This window comes from Mastomys coucha, unplaced genomic scaffold (assembly GCF_008632895.1).
Source record: "Mastomys coucha isolate ucsf_1 unplaced genomic scaffold, UCSF_Mcou_1 pScaffold6, whole genome shotgun sequence".
Taxonomy (NCBI): Eukaryota; Metazoa; Chordata; class Mammalia; order Rodentia; family Muridae; genus Mastomys; species Mastomys coucha.
This window is the reverse complement of record NW_022196912.1, coordinates 56153998-56174165: the sequence shown is the minus strand read 5'-3', so window position 1 is coordinate 56174165 and position 20168 is coordinate 56153998. Positions and strand designations below refer to the sequence as shown.

Genomic DNA, 20168 nt, shown 5'->3' with positions numbered 1-20168 from the left:
AAAAAAAAAAACCAACGAAGGTAAGAATCAAAAGAACAGAGAAAGAAGGGCTAAATGCTAATGAATAAAGTTCAAGTTTGCCTAGAACCAGGAGTTCAAATCCTGGAAGCAGTAAACTTCACTGGGGAAAGTAATTTTTAGGATAAAACCTTCCCCTCCCTTATCTGAATGACCCCATAGTAAACTACCAAAACAGAAAAAAGAACATGCTTCAAAACTTAGTCAGTATCATACAAACAGGAATATTTTCTTTTATGCTTTTTACATTATAATGTTTTAAAATATTTATGGAAACTAGAATATGTTTAAAATATATATTGCTTGTAAGATAGAATTATGAATTGCTTCTCCAGTGTTCTGAAGTGTGAGGGGATAGGTATTCAGAATGAGTCCCTTAGTCATAAGTCATTCATAAGCACTCCATAATGAGTCACAGCACCATGCACTTTAGAGTCCTAAATGATTGGAGTTTTAAATGCTAGCACTTTAGTGTACCTTCAAAGAGACATAGCGTTTATGCGTATGTGTGTGTGTTAACATGCCAGCTATTTACCTGGAGTATCGGAGCGACAGTCTATGCTGAATGTTGGCACCAAAAAGCTTTGAATAATACCTATAATTTTTGCTTAATACTCTCAATTATTTCATAAAAAGCTTTACATTTGAATACCTATGGGGTAAAAGAGAGTTAATGAGCAAATTTAAAGCATGATAATGTTTATTTGAATGAAACACTGCAGAGGAAACAGCTATAAGAAGCCCCCACACATGCACACACACAAATGAATGAGAAGCAAATAAGACTCAGTAGAATTGTTGGGAATTAGCAAAAGAAAGGGACGTAACAGGTGATTGAGAAGAAAGTGCCATAACAAGGCAGCAAGCTTCCTTCCCAAAGACTGGATAATGAAGTAGTGTGTTAGGACCCTACCAGATGCCCACCATCAGCTAGCTAGAGGGAAGCAGAGGCAAGGGAATCTCAGTGCAGAGAGTTTGTTCATGCACTCAACCATGCACCTGCCCACTGAGCCTGGGGGTCACTCTCCCATAGGTTATTACACCAATGAATTGCAAAAACTTCTAAAATATGGTAGGTAGGCAGAGTAAGGCAAAACAAAATAAGCTCTAATACTTAAAAATTGTAACTGAATTCCCAGGTATCTTTTATAACTGTTGAATATGAATAAACTTTAAAGACTCTCAACAATACTGTGTAGACAACAATGAGTTCTAACCTGGCTAAAAGTAGAATTAAAAACAAACAGATAAAAACCAAACAAAATAACAAAATAACACTAAAAACCTAATCTCATTAAAAATGGGCATTAACCAAAACAGACATTTCTCAACAGAGGATACACAAATGGCCAACATCTATGCAAAAAGCATTCAACTAATCACTGATCATCCAGGAAATGAACATCTAACCCACACTGAGATACTGTCTCACCACAGGGAGAATGGCTCTGATATAGAAGACCAAACTCACTATGCATAGTAGTGCATGCTGGAGGTCTAGGGAGCCTGAGGGAGGGGACAACTATAGGATTTATACTGTCTTAAGACAAAATTAACAAATATAATAAAGCCAATGAAAGTTGCAAAGGATGCTAAGGAAAAGGGGCTCACTTACACTATTTAGTGTAACCTCTGGGTATCTATGCAAAGGAGGGAAATCAGTCTGTCAAAGAGATAATCTCATCTATATGTTAACTACTGCGCTACTCATAATAACTAAGCTAGGCACCAACCTAGATATATACCAAAGAATGAATAAGAAAGTGTTCCTCTCTCCCTCTCTGTCTCTCTGTCTCTCTGTCTCTGTCTCTGTCTCTCTCTGTCTCTGTCTCTCTCTCTCTCTCTCTCTCTCTCACACACACACACACATACGCATGCACTAGAGTAGGACATAAAAATAAAGTTTTATCCACCCACAAAGCTTTCAGCTCAAGGTTTGTCCTGTCTACAAATAATGCAGGCATGGGGGAAGGAGCAGAGAGTGAGAGAATGGGCAACAAATAATCGGCCCAACTTCAAACCCATCCCATGGGCAAGCACTAACCCCTAACACTATTAATGATACTGTGTTAAGCTTGCAGACAGGAGCATGTTGTCCTCTGAGAGGCTCCACCCAGCAGCTGACTCAGACAGATACACACACGCACAGCCAAACAGTGGATGGAGCTTGGGAAACTTATGAAAAATAGGAGGAAAGATTACAGGCCCTGAAGGGGATAAGAATTCTACAGGAAGGCCAACAGAGTCAACCAGCCTGGACCCTTGGGTCTGGAAGAGTCTGAACCACCAACAAAGGAACATACATGGGCTGGACCTAGGCCTCCCCACTCATATGTAGCAGATGTGTAGCTTGGCCTTCAAGTGGGTCCTGAACAACTGGAACAGGGCTATCCAAAAAGCTGTTACCTGTACGTGGGATATGTTCTACTAGCTGGGCTGCCTTGTCTAGCCTAAGTGGGAGAGGATGCACCTAGCCTTGCAGAGACTTTAAGTGCTGGGGGTGGGGGGATGGGGAATAACCAGAGGGGCTCCCCACCCACTCAGAGAAGAAAGAGAGGGAGAAGGAGGAAGGGTTGTGGGAGGGAGGTGAGTAGGAGGGGGGCAGTGAGTGGGATGTAAAGTGAATAAGTAAAAATAAATACATTTTTTAGAAAACGAAGTTTTATCATTGGCAGGAAGATGGATATAACATTACACAAATGAAATGCCAGGCATAGGTATGGTGGCTCATGCCTACATACAGAATACTGAGGAGGGAGAAGCAGAATTAGGGCCAGGGGTTTGAGGCCAGCCTAGGCTACGGCTATTGTCTCAAAATATAATAAAATAAAAACTCATTATAGATTAGCTGTGTAAAGTACGTTATTCACATAAAAAACAAAACAAACCCCACATGAACTAACATCCGGTACAATGGCCATTAAAAATCCTGCACTGAGCTTAGCAAGTTAGAATGGACTTGTATAAACGAGCCAGTCAGGAGACTAACAAAGGACACTCGGAGTCTAAAGCCAGATGGATCTGCAAAATGGAAATCATATACACACTTGTCATATCTCTTATGGCAACTGTGAGAAAGAAATGGACCCGTTTGTACAATTGACCTCACCAAGCACTAACTCTTATTTTTCATAGTCTCCAAAGGGCACACTTAGGACCCAAGAGTAGAGCAGAGAGAAAGGGCTTTCTGGTCAACAGAAACTGTAAATCCGGCCCAGAGCTCTAGGTCCTTGTTGCTCGTGGGTCAAGTCCTCGTGTATGCGGGGATGCGACATGCAGCAACAGCGCTCACCGTTCGAGTCGTGTATTGTGGAGCTTGAGGCTATAAGCCCAAGTATCTCCAACTCAAGGAGAAGCTAGAACATGAGTTCCCCAGATGCCTGGACATCTGTGGCGAGGGGACTCCCCAGGTCACCAGATTCTTTGAAGTGAGAGTAGCCAGGAAGTTGGTTCACCGCAAGAAGAGAGGTGATGGCTATGTGGATAGAGAGAGCAAGTTCCGGAAACTGGTGACCGCCATCAAAGCTGCCTCGGCTCAGTGCCAGTGAGCCCTAAAGGCAGGGTCCCGAAAACTCCTGGCCGGCCTTCTTTGGCAGCCGCTTCGTGACAGGAAGGACTGAAATGTCTCAAAGACCTGTGTCTTAAAAACCTGTGGTCTTTCCTCGATGTTCCTGCGGCCACCAAGTGAGGCCAGAGATGGATTCTGTGTGTGGGTGCCTCCCCAGAATCTACCTGTGCACACACTCTGCCCGGCCCTCCTGCTCTCTTCCTCACCTTTCTCTGAATTCCCCCATGTCTCCCACCTACCTACCTGCTTTTCTTTCCCTTCTCCACCTCAAGACTGCAAGAAGATAGGCAGTCATGTTGCCCTGTGTTCCCGGTTGAATAAAGGTTGGAAGAGGAAAAAAAAAAAAAAGAAAAAGAAAAAGAAAGAAAGAAAGAAACTGTGAATCCTTCTTTCTCATTTCCAAGATTGCCTTGTCTTTACTATTAATTTAACATACCTGTAGGGACTCCTGTTAGACTAATCCTTAAATTCATATCATTCCTTATTTAAATAAGTGTCTATCCCAGTAGCAATGTTTGAACAAATTTTTAAAACATTATTTGTTTAAAAAAAAAAAAGGCCATACTCTAATTTGCCATTAGGGAAACATGGATTAATATACATCCTGAAAAGTAAGTAAAACTACCAGAAAAAAAAAATACACATGATATCTAACTAAGTACAGAGGTCAAATGAAACCACCAGTAAGTTTTTAATATAAGTATGTTTCCAAGGTGACATGGGACATACTCATACCGAGAAGCTGTTCCCTGCCTGACATTAACTAGTAACTGGTATCACATGCTTTTCTTTGCTAAATCTAGCAATTCTACCTAACAGGGCAAACTGGACATTCTATAAATAAAATTTTGAGCTTGTATTTCATTTAGATTGTTTTCTTGTACTGATAGGGAAATGTCTTATCTATGCCAATTTTCGTTTAGACAAACATTTCAGAAATTCTTCTTCCCTGACACATAATTTAGTCATGTCTCAATTTCCTGTGCCCGATCAAGTTGCTCAAGAGGAGATCACATGCAGCTATGCACTGGCGGCCACACGCAGGAACAGCACTTCCCATCTGGCCCCAGGCACAGACTTATGGCAGACTTTTGTTTTCACGTCTCATAGAAAGGGATGACACAGTTCCTCTGTTCTGGGGAACTGTTTGCACAACTGCTATATACTAATCTGGAAAGGAATCAAGTCATGACATTTTTCTCAGCCTCTAGCATCACAGTCCCCATCACTAGAATACAGTGAGCTGGCCCTTGAGTGGTGACAGCAAGGTACTTCACCGTTACAAAGGTATATTGATGCCATTGAAAATCTGTAGTGTGTAAGAAGAAGATTAAATGTAAGTACTGGCTCCAGCTGTTGAACGTCATAAAGAAAGCTTTAAGACGTGGATGACTGCAGATGGGCATTCTTACTATGTCATCAAGAAGCCTATAGGCAACGGGCCATCAATGACTGAGGAAGAAGAGGGTAACAAAGACACTGGAGCAGAAACGACTGGGAAGAGCTGAAACAGGAAGAAGAAATGGGGCACCAAGGGAAGACAAGTCACGTGGACAATTGAAAGAAGTAGGGAGGCAGCGGGACCACACAGGATAGAGTCACGCTGCCTTACAACAACTCAGTCTTCAGGAGACAACCACTGCTCAGCATTAATCAGAGTTTAACAACCTGAAAAACAGCAATTCATGTAAATATTCCGAACACGATAGAATCCTCTGCAACTTCTGATTTTCCATTCATTTCTCCTGTCTTTTTTCTGTCTCTCTCCCCCTCTTCTTCCCCCTTTCTCTCCTTTTTTCTTTCTTTTTTTTTTTTGTTTCCTGATTCCAGGTCTTGCTACTATATACTCCAGGTTGGCCTGGAGTGCTCTATATTCTACACTTCGAATTGAGAGATCTGCCTGCCTCTTCCTCCCAAGTGCTAGGATTAAAGTTGTGAACCTCATGCCTGGTCTACTTCAAATGTTTTCTGAACAGCAGCAAGAATAAACTATTATTAACAGTTCTAGCCCCCAACACAATATTCCACACAAAGCTATTATTTAATAAATACTGCAGAGCTGGGTTTGTTTTTTTTTTAGGGGTCTGAAAAGAAATTTGGCAATTAAATATGGGGCTCAACAATGAAAAAAGAAGTCTATTCAAAGATCATAGTCTACAATGTCAAGACTAAGAGTTGGGGATGACAGAGCTATGGGACAATGCAATCTAACGAACATTTCTCACATGCACCATGTCTGCGATGAACGACATCTCTACTAATGGAACTGTGCTGAGTGAGGTCTCCACGCCTGACAGAAGACCTGAGAATACATATAAAGAATAGTGATGCCAGTGGGTAAAATACCAACCACTGCTGTGATCCATTGGTGGGTCTGAATGCCTGAGTGGGACAGATCTGGATGGGCTAAGTGTCCAGAGTGCCTTGGAAAGAAAGAAAGGGAGGTGGGGTTTCTGAGGTTCAATTAGACTTCTCATCCCCTGAGGATTGGGGAGAAAATAGGATTGGAAAGCCCTAGACAGGACGGGATTTCCCATCAAATCAAACAATATAATTGTTGCCTATCTCAAAATTCTTTTTCCTTCCTGTATGTAATGCAGGGAAGGCATTATTAAATTAAACCCTTGACTAATGGAGATGAGGAGGCACTTATGGGCAGTGATGACCTCACTTTCTCCTCTCACATTACATTACATTTAATGCATCTTGGCTTATAGATCGCTAACTGAAAAGGAGAAAGGAGAGAAAAATACTAACTACCCCAGCACTTGACAAGACACTTCATAGCCAAAGCAACTACATGAATTCAGTAGTGTTTTAGTGCAACCAAAAAATACATCATTTTTCTAAACATGGTAAAATCTGATCTACGTAATTTTGTTAGAAATACATGTTGAATTAATATTACTGATTGTGGGATATATTAAAATTTAAAAAACATTTCATTATTTTTGATTTAGTATAGAAATGGTCAAGTTAAAGGACACTGGGCCTGTGTTAAGACAGATTAAGCATACATGAAATTAGCACTAACTATACTTATCATTAGTCATCTCCAAAATAAATGTTCTCATTTTATAATATACTTTTTTTCAGTGGGTTCATAACACTAATCTTATTAACAGGCCCTGCTTCCATCAACTGCACTAAGGTAAAGTAAATTTCAATGCCACTTAAGTGGACTGATTGCATATTAGGAATTCTAGCATTTATATTTATATGGCATTCCTCTAGTTGAAAACTATTTCATTTTATATGTGAAGCTAACAGCATCCCCCCAGGCTCTCACATCTATCATCCCTTTTGTTTTATTTGCAAGCACCCAGAGATGGGACAATCTTCTGCTGACAATTCTATGAGTTGATTGTGAATGGAAAGTTAAGTATCTGATATCTAGATTTTATAGTAAATTCTGTAAGTTGGTTATTATAACAAAATGAATAAACCTCCAGAGTTTACCTTTACGCATTACCTCCCTACTTCCTAGAGTCCAGTCCCTGGCACCATAACTCACTTTCTGGGGGCTATGGGGGGAGAAAGAAAGAAACAGAGAAAAGTACAGAAAATGGCAAGCAATAATCTAAAATAGACAAGAGGAGAAGAACTTCACTCTCCAGGACAACCCTAAGTCCTGTGTGACACTTGGATCTTCCCATCTGAATAGGAACCTTTACCCCACCCACATAGGGCATGAATCAAGCAGTAAGAAAGAAAGGTTGATTTGGAGAAATTAGAATCACACAAAAACCTTGTTAGGTGGTCACACCATTGACCCTGTTAATTATACTACTGTTTGGTGAGTGACTCACATTTTCTCCTAACCCACCTTCATGGAAGCACATGCCCTTGCTCCACCAATGTAAGGCTTAGTACTGACTTACTTGGACCAATGGAATAGAATTAGACAGGACTCAAATTGAGATTTACAATGTGCTTGTAGCTCTGTCAATACCAGTACAAAAGTTTCCCCATTCTGCTGTCCTTTCCTATTGGGCTGCAGTGTAAATATCTTACAAGGGAACTAAAACCCAATCCAGAATGAAGACACAAAACCAGATTAGTGTCTAACTGTCACACAGACAAATCCAGCTTAGCAAACCCCAGGGAATCCGCAGTGGCAGACTGATAGTGAAGCCAAAACACTTTAAGCTGCTTAATTATGGGTTTGTTTGTTACATAGCAAGAGCTAACTAATATACTCATGAAGAAAAAGAAAGAGAAGAGGCATTAATATTGCCTCAGTGTAAAAGAGTTACAATTTTAGCAAAATTCCTATCAGAAGCCATTAAAATATTAAAATGTAATATTTGTAAGTTTCAGCTGAACAGAAGATTCATTTATAAGAAAGGCATTCCCAAACCACTACTTAAAAAGTTTGGTGCATGGCTCTTAGGAGCTCAAGACAAATGAGCAAGTGCTCTCCTAACTAAAGTTGGCTTAGCCTTGCAGGACAATTGCACTAGACCAGGAATTAACACGCTCCCTTAGAAGGTTTCACACTGCTGGCCAACAAGAAGAAACTGTCATGTGGGGCTGTGGGCTGAGAAAATATTTACTCCACTTCCCACAAAAAAGACAATTCTTTCAGGAAATGCCAAGTCCTGCATAAAGAAAATGAAAGAAAAATTCTTGTTTTCCCGAGACTGCAGAGAGTGAAGGCACAGGCATTAAAAGTCAGTGCCACACCACAGGGCTGTACTTGCTGTCCTATGTGGTCGACATTTTGCTGGGTGTTGTACTATAGTCACCTTGACAGGAGTTACCTGAGAGAATGAAGACAGTGTCCTGTGAAGAATACGAGGGAGCAGGACGCACAGCTTGGAAGCTATGGTCCATACACTCCACAGTGCCAACCGAACAACATGAACACTTAGGGAGGTCTCCATCACGAAATCACACTCTCATTTTTCCTCCTCAAAAACGAGGGAAAAATTTAACATGCTGATATTTGGAGAAAAGTACAGGTTCTTCCTCCCTTAAGCCACTTCCTTGAAGTGGATCTTCAGGGGTTACAGAAAACAATTTCAAATAGTGTTCTGAATTCAGTAGACGCAATGTACATAGCTGATCAAATCTTGATAGAACTGCATTAAAAAGATTAGAGGTCAAAGTGGCGAGCATACAGTAATTGGAGCAAAAAGAATGACAATGGATTGAATATATCCAAAATATGAAAATGTGTGGGTTTCTGATGATCCTTGTGGGGGATCTTTCATTAACCCTTGCTGGACAATGCTAGGACACTTACCTATTACTCTCAAAGTTACAAATCTGAAGAAAGAAGCAAGTAGCTTCCACTCTCGCCTGCATAAAGTATACTTTACTAGAGTCAGGCAGCTGACAGAGAGCTTCTTTGTTATAGAATTCTTAAAATAACTGTAGGGGGAAAAAAACCAACAACATAGTTTTCTAATTCGTGAGAGAAATAGCACACCATTCTATGACCATCAATGGATGTAAAATCAAGTAGGGAAAAACATGTGGAGACTTGTAACATCAGACTAGAACACTTGGTGTTTTAGTACCTTCTGTCAGTCATTGAATGAGGAAAAACAAGGAACTAGTCATCAATAAAGGGAAGTCAAAGGACACAGGGCCACATACTTCAAAAGAGATAAAGACCACAGTCATTATAGCTAATACCCAATTCCTAAGAAACATAGGATATAGAGGGGGGAAAGTGTAATAATAAATACTGAAAAGCCGATCCACCTCGTCATTCCTACACCTGAGTCCATTTCATCAGCAAATCGAGGGTATGGGGGAGGGAGCCCAGAACACTGGAAAGATTGGCCATAACACAACAAAAGAGTTAAGAGATCCAAATTACCAGTAGAAAGTGTACACTTAGGTTGGATCTTTAATAGGGAGGGAATGGCTGTAGAAACACATCACAGAAAAAAAAAAAAACCAAGAACATTTAAATGGACTGACAGCAATATAATGTTAATTCTTGAAATGATTTACAATGCTTGGGGTGATGACGGTATGGTAATTAGGTTTAAAAGGTAACTCTGGCTGGACAGTGGTGGCGCTCGCCTTTAATCCCAGCACTTGGGAGGCAGAGGCAGGCAGATTTCTGAGTTCAAGGACAGCCTGGTCTACAGAGTGAGTTCCAGGACAGCCAGGGCTACACAGAGAAACCCTGTCTTGAAAAACAAACAAAAAACCCAACCAACCAAACTCTCAATCTGCCTGTAAGCTAAAGACATGACATCTAGAATTTGCCTAACAAGGTCTCCATTAGAAGAAAAATAGCCATGCATGGAGTTGAGTAATACAACTAAAAAAATGTGGATCAATTCCTGAATAGCATAAACTTTATGATATCTCTGTACACATTTATGAACAAATTTCACATCAAAGTGAGAACAGAAATCCAGAAAAATCTACCCCACAGCAGTCAAAGCTCCTACATGTCTACTCGAGTTTGCTTTTCACATTACAGTGATAAAATGCATGACCAAAAAACAACTTAGAAAGGAAAAGCTTGATTTTATCTTACAACTCAAAGGTAACAAGCAATCACTAAGGGAAGCCGGGTCAGGAACTACTAAAGGCGGAAACCTGGAGGCAGGAAGTGAAGCAGAACTTACGGAGGAGGATTGGTTTTTAGCTTGCCCTCCATAGTTTGCTCAGAAGGCTCTCTCAGGACCACCTCCCCAGAAGTGGCAGGGAAAATAGTGGGCTGGGCTGTACCATGTCATTCAGTAATCAAGAAAATACCCTACAGATTTTCACACAGGCCAGTGTAATGGAAGCAATTCCTCAATTTAGGCTCCCCCCCTTCCCAGGTGACAATAGTTTCTGTCAAATTGACAAAAACTAACCAGCGTATACATCTAAGGCCGGCTAGCATCACCTCAGTGCCCGCCTTTCTCTCCTTGATCCCATTCTCATTATACTACAGTGCTGTGTAAAGACGTAAGCTTGGGAGATATTGTTATCTATCGCAAGAATCAATAAGACCCACAGTTTGAAGCTATTAGAACTGACAGCACCAACATTAATTTCTTTAATGAATACTTAGAATCCTTACCTTTTTTCTTACTCATGAAACCTAAGCAAGGCTGTGCATATGACACATGTCCTTTCTACCATAACACTGCTAAAAACCTGACAAATGCTAGGTTCCCGTGACAGAGATAAGGATGTAGTAACAGAACTACTCTCCACATCAACTCTGGCACACAAAGTGTAAATAAAATCAACCTTCAAAGTCACACTTAATTGATCCTGACAAGGTTCATACTTAGCCGTGGTCATCTTGCCTAAGAATACCAAACATGAACTCTGAAGCACAGGCAGCAGGATTTCACCAATAAGAGACTGGGCTTTGCCACAGGCTAGCCCATCATTAGTACCAGAGAGGAAAGCCAAAGAACACAGGAAGGACTGAAACATCCAACTAGCAAGGATAAACACCACCAGAGGAGGAAAGAAGGAAGAAAAGGCAGGCTGGGGTGGCACAGAATATGGATGAAGACATGAGTTCACAGCGCTGTATTCTGAACTCCAGGGAAAGGGGGTTAGGTCAGAAACAGGATGAAAACCCTCCGGATTCTGGCTCCGCCTTCTGTGTGCAAACATGGAGGCTCACCACACTGGGACTGTGGTCTACTATTTCATTTTAAGTGCTTAAAGATGTCAGTTTCGATGGTGTTTAAAGTGATGGGCAAGAAGTCAGTATTGGAATGAAGCTTTTAATACACTGTATTCTTTAACTACAGACATTCAGCAGAGATTAGTAGAAGCAGAAAATTCTAGGTAATACAAATTACTATGTGATAGATACAAAATGATTAAACATTGTAAAATGCAATTTTTCATTCTGACATATCCAAAGGTTAGATGCTTATAGACTAAAATATGTATCTATTGAATATTTAATGCAGTCTCTCAAGGTCTTTCCTCTGAAAAACATACAGGATGCTTATTTGCATACATAATACACACACAAATGAAAATCGCCATGTTCTTAATGAAAGCTTGGCAAACATATGTCATATTAGTTTTGGTTTCTGGTTACTATAGTGGAATATCCTAGGTTAGATGCTAAATAAAGTATTTCGTTTACCCCATACTACTGCAGGTTCAAGGGCTAAGCACTGGCATTGCCTAGCATCTGGCAGCACATTTATGCCAGATGCCAGCACATGAATGGAAGTGAGTAAAAGGGAAAGATCATAGGGCCAGGACTGAAATCCCACTACAGCTATCTCTATCTTATCCAGAGGCCCATTCCTCCAGACCTAACAATATCTTACACATTCCACTATCACCTAACCTCACAAGCTAAACCATAGGATATATGTCTCATGAAAAAACTACAGTGTCACAATTAAAGCAGTGACTAGCTGCTCTCATTTTTCTATGCATATTATACATAAAAGAGAATAAAATTTAAGTATGAGTTTACATAGATTTTTGAGTTCTCTTGTCAATTTTCTCCTATCCACAGGACTGATTGACTGCGGTGGAGGGCCTGCTGGTTAACACCAAATATTCTGGGATGGGACAGCCTGAGACTACTTCTTCACTCTACCAGTGTTGCCCGGGGGCCTTAAGGGTGAGGTGGGCGCATGCACATGCCAAGGCAAGTATGTGAAGGTCAAAGAATGTTCTTCATATGCCAGTCCTCACTTGCATATGTAATCTTGTATTCAGTTGGGTCCAGGGTCTAGTCACTGGGTAAGTCAGACCAAATGGGTCAAAAGCTTCTGGATGTAACAAAATTATAGATGTGCATGTGCTAGTGCATGGATGGGATCTGAACTGCATCATCAAGCTGTGTCACAAACGTTTTTATCCACTAAGCCATCTGCCTAACCCATCAGGAAGATACTTCAACCTCTGTGTGTGTCAGTTTCCTTGACTCTAAAATGAGACTATCATTCACACGCCACCACACAGAGCATTGAGAGGATAGAGTGAGCTGTATGCTCTTCAAAGTGCATACAGCTAGTAGGTACTCACTAAGTGTTCCACGAGGGCAGTGTGGAAGACATACTAGATTCCATAGGCTTGATTCCAAGGAAATAGAAAAATATATGAAATACCTAACAATATTATGAATATTATATGTTGGAATGACAAATTAAACATCAGAAATAATTTTATCTGTTCATGTTTACTTAGCTTAAAAAAATAAAAGGATTATGTGAAAATCTGGTTTTACTTCTCTTAGGTAGCTCTAGAAGGTCAGTCCTTGCAGCCAGAGCTTCTCCTCCTTCCTCCTCGCCTCCTCTCAAAGCTGGGAATTGATTTTCATGAAGTAAGAACAACTTTGCTATTCTGGATCAATACAGTAAATTGCATCATGTATTCTGCCTTGATCTGTGACAGTATGTTCCCACTGGCCAATTCTCATTCTCATTCTTTCTCTTTCTCTGTCTCTCTCCTCTCTCTCTCTCTCTTTCTCTGTCTCTCTCTTTCTCTGTCTCTCTCTCTCTTTCTCTGTCTCTCTCTGTCTCTCTCTCTCTCACACACACACACCAATACACACTCAGTTTTTCAATTTTTTACAAACATTTTAGTTACAATATTTTCAAGAATATTAAGTTTAATATTAATAGTAACTTACATTCATAGCTCTATTCCAGGGTAGTTCTAAGCTTCATCCATGTACTAAAACATAGGTGGTTGTTGTTGAATGCCTTCCCCTAATCCTAATATTTGAAGGTAGTGCAAGAGAACCCAGATCAAGGCACATGAACTCAACCCAAAGACTGAGGATATTAAGAGCCATTTAGATATTTTGACTTAGTCTTTCTAGAATGTCTTAATTTCAGTGTCAAAGTGGAGACAATGAATCTATCATGTAAGTAAATGCATAATTATCATGATAAATGTTGTAAAAGAAATGACAGGGTGGTATTACAGGTTGAACAAGATAAAAATAAAATATAAATTATGATATAAAAATTTGAACTCTGCCAATTTAGTTGATCTTAATTATATTTTAAGATGTTGACAGGGAAAACCATATAATTTAAGTATAGGCATATAGTTTGACAGTAGAGAGCTTGCCTAGTATGTGTAAAGTCATGGGTTGTGAATCCAGCAATGCAGACAGGAAAACATAAACTGTGGTGCATAGTTTAAACATCCTGCATATATGAAAATATAGGTTATTTATATATTATGCTATTTCTCTTATATAAAGATATTTTCATAAGGGAGAATCTAAATAAAATTTTCAACTCTAACACCCCCAAAATATTTACTCTCATCTAGTCCTTAAATAATCCATCCATCTGATGGATTAGTCATCTTTTAAAATATAGGCAGAGAAAAGCTTCTCTGGTCTCTTTCAAGTTGAAAAGAATTCTGTAAACTTCATCAAAGGCAAATTGGTTAGGCTTTGAAATGAAAGTTAAATATACACACTCATTTGGAAAGATTAAACAGATTATTTTCCAGGGGGAAAAGGTGAATAACATGTTTCTTTTTCAGAAACTATATTCTGAATCAGCCATAAAGAACTGCCAGAAACAGAGCATTCATCAAGATGCTATGAGTGACAGCTACACTGGGAGGGATTTCAGCACTCTTATTACCTGTTCATTTGAGTTTTATAGATAAAGCAACAGCATTCCAGGGCTTAAAGAACTTGGAGTGACAGTCAGAACTATCTGAACTCCAACCTAGGACTCCCCAGACCACCAGGCACGCACTCACCAATACCCTCATCCAAGAACCCAGTGTTCTGCAATCTGCAGGCTCAGGAAACCTTACTTAGGTAGAGCTCTCAATGATAAATGAAGGGCTGTTGGTTTGGATTAAAAAAAAAAAAAAAAGAGGGCTAGGTATAGTTGTATACACCCATAAGCCAGCTTTCAATTGGCTGAGGCAGAAGGCTCAAAGTGTCAGTCTGAGCTACACAGTCTGACTTTATACAAAAAAGACACAAGGGGGTAGGAAAAAAATAAGACAAAACCAAAACCTACCAGGAAATTTTCACTGGCACCCCAGTTACTTATTCATATGGCTTCATGGATTTAATATTGAGCCCTAACTTCCAGCCAACTACTTTGTAGACAAAATTAGGATACAACAATCATAAAGATCCCAATATAACTTTGATTTCCCTTTTACTTCTACTAGATAAGTTAGGTAGCTCTGGACCATTAGGCCTTAAAACCAGACCTCCAACACACACACACACACACACACACACACACACACACATACACACACACACACATACACACACTATTTTATCAGCATACATTAAAAAGATTTTCATGGATTAGAGAAGTAGGTCATGGAAGCCTTCTGTACTATGGGACCCATCTGAATTCCAGAAACAGGTACAGCACATCTATATCCCTGAGTTGGAAGGCTTCCTCCTAGAATAAATGTTCTTGCTACAATGAGCATTGCCAAGAGAGAGTGAATCACTGATGAATGGTTTCAACTTCCCACACATTCGGCATCGTATCTCCATGCTGAAGCGGCATTAAGATTCAATCTGAATAAAACCTCAAGCCACCCAGCAATTCTACACTACGGAAAGAGCAAAGGAGAGTCTCATTACATTGCTGAGGTCTTTGTTCCTAATCCATCGGATCTACTAGCTAAGAATACTCTGCTCCTGAGATTTGAAATTAATGCTGAGCCATAGCATGCTGTATATTGTGAAAGCATCAAGAACTGAATGCAACTAACACATGAAGCATGTTCCATAATCTTCCTATCTGTTCCTGAACATCTGAAGCCAACGGACTCAACCTCACATTCACCTTCATCTGCCCATGTTAGCCTGTCACCCTCCTTTCTGGATGGGATGCTCTCACTGTCTCATAAGACACCCAAATATACATAGCACTGATCTCTTTAAAATACTAAAAAGAGCTTTAAACACTAGTGTTTGTGGGTATTAGGACCACATTCAGCCTTAAGCCCAACATCCTTCACCCTTATACCAAAGGTGATTGTTTAATAAATGAGGATGGTGGGACTATCAGGAACGATTTCTTGGCCTGGTACCACATCACAAATATTCATGTCCTACCAACTGCTCATCAACCATAAAGTACAGTTGCCACACTGGCTTGTCATCTGCCAAGAAATAAATCAGTTCCTACCAAAGAGTAACCCCTAATTTAAAAGTGTTTGCATTAAAATTTTTAATGCCTTCAACAACCCCGTGGGATACTTTTAACCAATATTTTATAGCATATAAAAGTGTTAGTGTTGATTATATGCCCATAAAACAGCTTCCTGCAGAGATGGCCTGTGTATCACATCTGATGTCAAGCACTGAAGAACTCTAGCCAACAAAGAGATAGGCTTTGCCTAACTGGGAAGAACAGGTTTCTGGGATTCTCCTTGGACCTTTCTGTTCTTGGACTTTGTGCCCGAAACATCAGGTCTCTTGGGAAGCCGGTGTCTAAAAGAACTCAAGTGAAAACCAGTTCCACCAAAGGCTATTACAGCGTGAACCAGCTAAAGATGACCCTGCCTCAAAGGGGTGGTGATTTGCATTAAACACCTTTTCCTTTTCTCTTTAACATGCCCAACAGGCAACAGTAGCTCAGAAAGCCATAATCACAATTCCAGTTTTGAAATTACACTGTCCTCCTTCCCGAGGAAGGTGGAATGAAAAGCGCAGGCAGCAGGCCCTGGGCACCAGTAAATTACACCTCCACACACCTCGGGGTGTCTGGGAGGCTTCCTTTGGCTCTCAGTAGGCATCCAAGAAAAGCAGGGACAGAATACTGAATCCTCCACATGCCTGGAAACTGGGTGTTTTGGGAACTCCAAGTGCCCTTTATCAACACAGGATTTGCCTTCTTTTGTCTCCCATCCGGGCATCATCGTGGAAGATTGGAGAGCATGTGGAGATAATTACATCAGGAGATAGAACAGAAAGTAAGGCGAGCAAGGCAGAGATGTGTCACTGAATTCTTAAAAAGGCAGTCAGTCACATGGCCGTTTGAAAGGACTGAAGTAGGCACAGGATTACTCAGAAATTGTGTCCTGGTGTCCTGGTCACAAATAAACATTAAGTAGCATCTAGTACTTGTGTCTTCTCCCACTCCCCCTATACCTCTCATTCCCCACAAATCACTAGCTCTGTTAATACTGCAATTAATTCTCCCTGGACAATTAACTTCTTTAAAGTGTCATTTAAGCTGGCCTACAAATCATCATTAATAAACTCCTCATGAAAATGACCTAGTCTCTAATGGCATCGATTAAATTGACCATCATCCAATGTTTAAAGCGGGGAGAGTCTTCGCTTACTGTCAGCACACTGGTGTCCAAAGGTGGCGTCACACACAAGTGAGAGAGACAAAGTTCAACCAGAATGTTTTCAAACACTCCTACAAGCAGAGCTGGAAGCCAGCAAACATCCTGCGTCTTTTAAAGGAGAAAGGGGCTATAGCAAAACTACCTTATAGGAAGGACATCCTAGAGTAATATGTCACCCCAAAACAAATGCCTCCCCCCCGCAAAAAAAAAAATTGAGTCATTTCCATCTTAGTCCTTAAGGAAGAGAATGTGTTATCCTGATCTAAAATAAATAGAGCTCTATGTAAAATATTATTTTAAAACTTATATTAAAACATAATAAATTGATCTACCAGGTCATCAGATTCTTTCTCTTAAATGTGCCTTTATGACATATAAGAGAAAAGATACTAAAATGATTATGTGTTAAATTAAAAAAAAAAAGTACGTGCAGTTCTGAACTTAGGAAAGAACGCTAAGCTTGGTCAGTCTAAAGCTAATATTGTCTTACCACAGTAAGCAGAAAAACACGGAGAAGTAGCCCAGGTACACTGATACACGTTGACATATGTGTCAACAGCTTCTTTCAACCATTCACCTACGGTTTTTACTTTAGAAACAATGTATCACTCAGTTAATCTCCCCCTAAGTAAAATAATCCCTACTTCACTAAGCTGAAGTATCAGTGTCAAAAGGAAAATGACACAGTAATAATCAGATCACTGGCCAGCTCCAGGGGGGTTCATTTCAGACACAGTGGCAAGCCTTCCAGGATAGACCAAAACTTCCAGAATATGAGAAACAGAATTGACTTCTGGCAAGCCTCCTCCTTCTCAATCAATAGTTTTACCAAATGGAGATCTTCTTAGGCTAAAACAGTTTCCAACAACTCAAACCTCCAGAATCTCTAGAAGGTATCAATACTAAAAGTTGGGGGTAGGATGTTTTCCAAATTATACTAGCTGAGCTATTGCTAACTTAAAAGACAGAATCATAATGACTATACAAAAAAAAAATAGGATGTATACACAAGGGAAAAAGAAATTTCATTCTATGTGATAGAAAATGATGAGCTTAGCAACAGGAAGATGTCAAGAGCTGAAAACTAGCCAAGGTGTAAGAGTTTGTTTAAACCGCATGCCAGTAGCCTTTGCAGAGCCAACAGAGCCAGGAGCAGCCTTGAAAAGTATTCTGTTGTGTGCAATTAGACAGTCTCTTCAATAACTGAGCTTCTTTATTTTATATGGCGTAGGAGCATACTAGAGTTAACAGCAGGCAATCTAACTGAGCTAAGACCCTAACCTTGAAATCACTAAGGATAGACAATCGTTGTTACCTAAAAGAGAAATGGGAGACAGGAAGGTTCTCAGATCCAACAAGCAATATTTAGATTAACATTGAAATAAAAGAAGAAGTGTTAAACAGGATACACTAAGATTTTGAACACAACTTTTAATCAAAGGTCAGACGAATAGCAACCTGGCCCTTGCTATTTCCTGACATCCTCTGACTCTGAGTGCTGAGGACAGAGAATACAGCAAACACTGACAGAACTCTTCCTTGCCCTGGTAAGAATGATGATGAGTAAATTAATTCCTCTTCCCTGGCCCATGCTGCTAACTCCAAATATGGTCACTGAGTTCCATAAGGTGAGGAGAGGAGACAAAATAAAAGCAAGAACTATTAGAGAAGCAAACCATGAAACAACAATTCCCCAAACCCCCTTAAGAAAACTAACTTTAAGTGTACCTGATAACTAAGGAGAAAAATGTGAGTGTGATAAGCTCTCTCTGAAGTAAATTCCTCAGATATATAAAACTGTGTGTAGAATATTTTATGTCATTGCTATCTGGTGGTCTGAATATGCTTGGCCCAGGGAATGTCACTATTAGGAGGTGTGTCATTGTTGGAGTAGGTGTGGCCTTGTTCAAGGAAGTTTATCACTCTGGGGGTGGGCTTTTGAGACCCTCCTGCTAGCCATATGGGAGACAGTCTGCTCCCAGCTTCCTTTGGATGAAGATGTAGAACTCTCTGCTCCTTCTCCAGTGCCATGCCTACCTGGGCGCTGCTGTGCTTCCTGCTATGAAAAAGAAGGACTGAACCTCTGAACCTGTAAGCCAGCCCCAATTAAATGTTGTCCATTATATGCGTTGCCTTGGTCAGGGTGTCTCTTCACAGAAAAGGAAACCTAACTTAGACACTATCCCATCTTGCATCATGTACTAATTTTACTGTGTTGTGTGGCCCTGAAATTACAATGGAGTTTCACTCACCTGTGTATCAGGATTCAAAGTATTACTTTATGCACTGCTGGTCCTGGAAAAATACCTAACGCATTTAAATTCTACCTACCTGCCAAGACAGTGTTAAATGTCAATGAGATACTGCAAAATAAATGACATTTGGTGTCAGCCAGACCCAAAGCCAAAAATATTACAGATTAGCAAAGATTCAAGTGAGGCTATAAGATAAGTTACAGTCCAAGAGAGCACGGAGAGGTGACTGAGCACTGTGGCGATGTGCCATGGGGGGGACACAGGTCCATCAGTGTGCCATGTGCTTAGAGAGAAGCACACAGGCTGCCTCAGAGTCTAGGAGGCAGGACTCCAAGGCTTCAGTTTGAGAAGCATGGAAGGAGCGGCAAGGAGGATGAACAGAACCTTCTACAGAAAGCAGAGCTCCAGTGTGGAACAAACACAATGGTCAGAGCACACAGGGATGGGACACAAGTGCTGGTTACCACCAAAGCACCAGGTTGACCCACGGGAAAGAGAGGCTGAGAAAGCTGAACCTAAGCAGCCAATTGCCATCAAATAAGGAGTCTTGAACGTCCTAGGCTAGGAAAAGGGTTGCATCCTCAGAGAACGTCTGAACACAGAAAGCCTTTAAAGCAATGGTTCTCAAAGCTTCCTAACACAGTGACCCTTCAATACATTCCTTGTGTTGGGGTGAACCACAACCATAAAATTATTTCATTGCTCCTTCATAACTGAAATTTTGCTACTGCTATGAACCATAATGGAAACATCTGGTAGGCGACTCTCAAGGGACTCAAAACCCACAGGTTGAAAAACAATCCTTGAAAGGCTTCCATGTAAAAGGTTGTGAAAAGCCTGTGTTCTTCCACAGGCTGCTGATACTCCTTGTGTATGACCAACAGGTTTTCAATGATACGTCTTAGCAACATGCTTACTAGTGAGTCCTTTTGCTGTTCTGATCAACAATGTTCACAATGCCCTTCTGGTCTGTCTGGGCTGGGGTCCAGAGCAGACCTTGGGCCCAAGCTCCGCAGCTAGTCCCACAACACCCAGAGGAATCTCCACTCCCAGGCACTCTCACACAC

At 40.6% G+C, this 20168-nt stretch overlaps 1 protein-coding gene and 1 pseudogene across 7 annotated transcripts in view; one reads left to right on the top strand and one right to left on the bottom strand.

The window, feature by feature from the left end:
* The window catches only part of Dock4 (dedicator of cytokinesis 4), a 411188-nt gene that overhangs the window by 287287 nt on the left and 103733 nt on the right, over positions 1-20168 (bottom strand). The window lies entirely within an intron of this gene.
* LOC116080799 lies at positions 3285-3566 on the top strand (annotated as a pseudogene).